Below are 6,000 nucleotides of genomic sequence, written 5' to 3'. Positions count from 1 at the left end.
CCTCTCACCCTAAACTTATGCCCTCGAGTTCTGCACTCTTCCACCCCAGGGGAAAGACTTTGTCCAGTTATCCTATCCATGCCCCCCATGATTTTATAAACCTCTATTAGGTCACCCCTCACCCTCCAATGCTCCAGGGAAAACAGCCCCAGCCTATCCCTGTAGCTCAGTCCTACAACCCTGGCAACTTCTTTGTAAATCTTTTCGAACCGTATCAAGTTTCACAACATCCTTCCGAGAGGAAGGAGACCAGAATTGCATGCAATATTCCGAAAGTGGCCTAACCAATGTCCCGTACAGCAGGAACATGACCTTCCAACTCCTATACTCAATACTTTGACCAAGAAAGGAAAAGTCTCTTTGATCAGGAACACGCCCTAGAATCTTACTATTAAGTATATAAGTCCTGCACTGATTTGCTTTTCCAAAATGCAACACCTCACATTTATCTAAATTAAACTCCATCTGCCACTCCTCAGCCCATTGGCTCATCTGATCAAGATCCCATTGTAATCTGAGGTAACCTTCTTCGTGTCCTCTACACCTCCAATTTTGGTGTCATCTGCAAACTTACTAACTATAACTCCAATGCTCACATCCAAATCATTGATGTAAATGATGAAAAGTAGTGAACCTAGCACTGATCCTTGTGGCACTCCACTGGCCTCCAGTCTGAAAAGCAACCCTTCACCACCACTCGCTATCTTCTATCTTTGAGCTAGTTCTGTATCCAAATGGCTAGTTCTTCTTTATTCCATGAGCTCTAACCTTGCTAACCAGTCTGCCATGGGGAACCTTGTCAAACGCCTTACTGAAGTCTATATTGATCACGCCTACCGCTCTGCCCTCATCAATCCTCTTTGTTACTTCTTCAAAAAACTCAATCAAGTTCATGAGACATGATTTCCCATGCACAAAGCCATGCTGACTATCCGTAATCCATCCTTGCCTTTCCAAGTATGTGTAAATCCTGTCCCTCAGGAATCTCTCTAACGATGTCAGGCTCACCAGTCGGTGTTCCCAGGCTTTTCCTTACCACCTTTCTTAAATAGAGGTACCACGTTAGCCAACCTCCAGTCTTCTGGCACCTCAACTGTGACTATTGATGATACAAATATCTCAGCAAGGGGCCCAGCAATCACTTCCCCAGCTTCCCACAGAGTGTTAGGGTACACCTGATCAGGTCCTGGGGATTTATCCACTTTTAGGCATTTCAAGACATCCAGCATTACTTCCTCTGTAATATGGACATTTTATCAAGATATCACCATCTACTCCATCACAGTCTATATCTTCCATGTCTTTCTCCACAGTAAACGCTATGCAAAATACTCGTTTAATGTCTCCTGCATCTCCACACATAGGCTGTTTTGCTGATTTTTGAGGGGCCCTATTCTATCCCTAGTTATCCTCTTGTCCTTAATGTATTTATAAAAATTCTTTGGATTCTCCTTAACCCTATTTGCCAAAGCTATCTCATGTCTCCTTTTTGCCCTCCTGATTTCCTTCTTAAGTATACTCTTACTGCCCTTATACTCTTCTAAGGATTCTCTCAATCTCTCCTGTCTATTCCTGACATATGCTTCCTTCTTTTTCTTAACCAAAATGTCAATTTCTCTAGTCATCCAGCATTCCCTATACCTACCAGCCTTTCGTTTCACCCTAACAGGAGTATACTGTCTCTGGACTCTCGTTACCTCATTTCTGAAGGCTTCCCATTTTCCAGCCGTCCCTTTACCTGTGAACATCAGCCACCAATCAGCTTTTGCAGGTTTTTGCCCAATACTGTCAAAATTAGCCTTTCTCTGACTTAAAACTTCAAATTTTAGATCCGGTCTATCTTTTTCTATCACTATTTTAAAACTAATAGAATTATGGTCGCTGCCCCCAAAGTGCTACCTCAGTCACCTGCCCAGCCTTATTTCTGAAGAGTAGGTCAAGTTTTGCACCTTCTGTAGTAGGCACATCCACATACTGAATCAGAAAATGTTCTTCTCCATCTAAACCCTTAGCACTATGGCAGTCCCAGTCTATGTTTGGAAAGTTAAAATCTACCATAACCACCCTATGATTCTTACAGATAACTGAGATCCCCTTACAAGCTTGTTTCTCAATTTCCCACTGACTTTTAGGGGTCTATAATACAATCTCAATAAGGTGATAATCCCTTTCTTATTTCTCAGTTCCACTGGATGTGTTCTCAGGAATATTCTCCCCAAGTACAGCAGTAATGCTATCCCTTATCAAAAACACCATTCCCCCTCCTCTCTTGCCCCCCTTTCTGTCCTTCCCATAGCATTTGTATCCTGGAACATTAAGCTGCCAGTCTTGTCCATCCCTGAGCCATGTATCTGTAACTGCTGTGATATTCCAGTGCCATATTCCTAACCATACCCTGAGTTCATCCACCTTTCATGTTAGACCCCTTCCATTGAAGTAATGCAGTTTACTTTATCAATCCTACCTTGTTCTCTGCTTTGTCCCTTCCTGCCCCGACTGTTTGACTCGCTTCTTTTCCCAACTCTACCAGTCTCAGATTGATCTCTTTCCTCACTATTTCACTGGGTCCCATCCACCCCTTGTTTAAATCGTCCCAAGCAGCTATAGCAAATCTCCCTGCCAGGTGGACGGCACAGTGGTTATCACTGTTGCCTCACAGCGCCAGAGACCCGGGTTCAATTGCCACCTCAGGCAACTGTCTGTGTGGAGTTTGCACATTCTCCCCGTGTCTGCGTGGGTTTCCTCCGGGTGCTCCGGTTTCCTCCCACAGTCCAAAAATGTGGAGGTTAAGTGAATTGGCCATGCTAAGTTGCTCGTAGTGTTAGGTGAAGGGGTAAATGTAGGGGAATGGGTCTGAGTGGGTTGCTCTTCGGAGAGTCGGTATGGACTTGTTGGGCCAAAGGGCCTGTTTCCACACTGTAAATAATTTAATCTAATCTATATTAGTCCCCTTCTAATTCAGGTGCAATCCATCCTGCTTATAGAGGTCACTTCTACTCCAGAAGAGATTCCAATGATCCAAAAATGTGAACCTTTCTCCCATGCACCAGCTCCTCAGCCACGCATTCATCTGCCCTATCCTCCTATTCCTCCCCTGACTAGCTCGTAACACTGGGAGTAATCCAGATAGGCCCTGCCAGACCTCTTTTTTTAAAATTCCTGCCTAACTTTCTATATTCTCCCTTCAGAATATCATCCTTTTCTCTTCCTGTGTGGTTGGTTCCAATGTGTACAATGACCTCCTGCTCGTCTTTCTCCCCTTTGAGAATATTCTGCACCCTCTCAGAGACATCCTTGATCCTGGCACCAGGGAGGCAACACACCATTTTGATATCTTGCTGCTGGCTGCAGAAATGCCTCTGACTAGAGAGTCCCCTATTAAATTGATCACTTGGAACCCGACATACCCCTCATTACATTAGAGCCTATCTCGATACCAGAAACTTGGCTGTTCATGCTGCATTCCCCTGAGAGTCCATAAACCTGTACATTTTCCTAGACAGCATACTTGTTTGAAATGGGAATAACACTACCTGCCTACCCCTCCTACCTTACCTGGAGTTAACCCATCTATCTGACTGTATCTGCAGCTTTTCTCCCTTCCTATAACTGCGATCCATCAGACCCCCTAGCTCTTGTAAATTCCTCATTGCTTCTAACTGTCGTTCCAATCAATCCATTTGATCTGATAGGATTCACAACCAAAGACACTGCCTACAGACATAATCCTCAGCAACATGTAAACTTTCCCTAAACTCCCACATCCAACAAGGAGAGCATATCACTCTACTAAATGCCCTCTTTGTTCCTTCACATCTACAGACCCAAAAATAGCATCGTCGATATGCTCTTTTAAAAAAAAACTGTGCTCCAGGCTAACTTAGTACTTTCTGTTTATATTTTTAAAATTTAATCAAGAGACAGATCTTAATAAAACATATAATCAAGGAAGAACCCACTCTACTCACTACTGTAGACTTAGAGCAAGGTTACATGGTAAAAACTATGCACTTATCTGTTCCTGTGCTGTGAGCTCTCCCACACAGGTTCCTCCAAGATCAGTTGTGAATTTCACTGTGTGTTAATTTTTCCTCGACACATTCCAATGTCCAGAGATACATGAATTTAAACACCAAAGGCAGTAACTGTGCAGATTCATTGCTGTGTCAGTTAACAGTGTAGGTTTCTTCTCTCTCTCCCTTGCTCACCTTGTGCTCGCTGTCTTTGTCTGTCTTTCTCCCTTTTAAAACTGCCATTGTTTTGCTTTTTTTTCTCCAAAGTTCCAAAACAATGCAGCAGCATATAAAACACTAATTCCTCCTCCTGGAATTCAAGGAAATCACCTCCAAAACCTAAAATACCTCAAAAAAGGAGCAGCTCTTACAGCCACAATTTTTTCCCATCCTCCATCTTGGATTACCCAGAATCCCAGTTAGAGTATTGTGAGCAGTTTTGGGCCTCATATCTCAGGAAGGATGTATTGGCCCTGGAGCGGGTCCAGAGAAGGTTCGTGAGAATGATCCCAGGAATGAAATGCTTAACATATGAGGAATGTTTAAGGATTTTGGGACTATTCTCGATGGAATATAGAAAGATAAGGGGGATCTGATTGAAACTCACAGAATACTGGATGGCCTGGACAGAGTGGCTGTTGAAAAGATGTTCCATTGGCAGGAGAGATGAGGACCCGACGGTACAGCCTAAGAGTAAAGGGAAGACCCTTTAGAACGGAGATAAGGAGAAACTTCATGAGCCAGAGAGTGCTGAATCTGTGGAATGCATTGCCACAGAAGGCTGTGGAGGCCAGGTCATTGAGTGTACTTAAAACAGAGATAGATAAGTTCTTGATTGCCAAGGGAATCAAAAGTTATGGAGAGAGAGTGGGAAAATGGGGTTGAAAAACCTATTAGCCATGACTGAAAGGCAGAGCAGGCTTGATGGGTAAATGGCCTAATTTCTGCTCCTATGTCTTATGGTCCTATGGTCTAACGATTTACCTTTCATAAAGCCACGCTAGCTTTAGCCAATCTCATTAAAGCTCTCCAATCGCATCTTTAGAATAGACTCTAACATTTTCAAAATCATGAACAGGTGTGATAGAGGTGAGGAAGATTATGGGAAGAAACTGTTTCTGCTCTTAAAAAGATCAAGAACCAGAAGGCACAGATTTAAAATGATTTGCAAAAGGAGCAATGTGATCTGGGGGAAAAAGTTTTTCACACAGCAAGTACTTAGGATATACAATGCACTGGCTGTAAGTGTGGAAGCAATTTCAATTGAGGCATTTAAGAGGGCATTGGATTATTATTTGAATAGAAACAATGAACAAGGGTGTGGGGAAAATAGAGGAAGCTGGGCATAGGTAACGATGCTCACTTGAAGACCTGGTGCAGTTACGATGGGCCAAATGGCCTCCTTTTGCACCATGCCACTTCCGTGATCTGTGATTCTGTAAACTTGCCCTACTTCTAACCTTATGATAGAATAACGGATGTTACCAAAGAAGCTGAGGATGGTTGGCCCTAGGATAGTACCCTAAGGAACAGGTACTGACATTTGTGCTGTTCCCCTTGATTTCCAGTGACTTCAGTTTTGCTGGGGCTCCTTGATGCTCTACTCTGTCAAATGTTAAAGGGATTGAGTTTAAAAGCAGGTTGGTTATGTTGCAGCTGTACAAGGCGCTGGTGAGGCCATACTTGAAGTATTGTGTACAGCTTTGGTCTCCTTACTTGAGAAAGGATATACTGGCACTGGAGGGGGTGCAGAGGAGGTTCACTAGGTCGATTCCGGAGTTGAGGGGTCTGATTTATGAGGAGAAATTGAGTAGATTGGGATTATATTCATTGGAATTCAGAAGATTGAGGGGGGATCTGAAGGAAACATATAAAATTATGAAGGAAATAGATAAAAGTAGAGAGGATGTTTCCACTGGCAGGTGAAGCTAGGTCAAGAGGGCATAGCCTCAAGATCAAAGAGGTTTGGGACTGAATTGAGAAGGAA

General features: G+C 43.3%; 1 protein-coding gene across 1 annotated transcript in view; it reads left to right on the top strand.

Moving 5' to 3' along the window:
• Positions 1-6,000, top strand: part of scube3 (signal peptide, CUB domain, EGF-like 3) — a 360,795-nt gene that overhangs the window by 346,053 nt on the left and 8,742 nt on the right. The gene's annotated exons all lie outside the window — the stretch shown is intronic.

The sequence above is a fragment of the Chiloscyllium plagiosum genome, chromosome 26, assembly GCF_004010195.1.
Source record: "Chiloscyllium plagiosum isolate BGI_BamShark_2017 chromosome 26, ASM401019v2, whole genome shotgun sequence".
Classification (NCBI taxonomy): domain Eukaryota; kingdom Metazoa; phylum Chordata; class Chondrichthyes; order Orectolobiformes; family Hemiscylliidae; genus Chiloscyllium; species Chiloscyllium plagiosum.
Note: the sequence above shows the minus strand (reverse complement) of the source record. Positions and strands in the feature narration are given on the sequence as shown.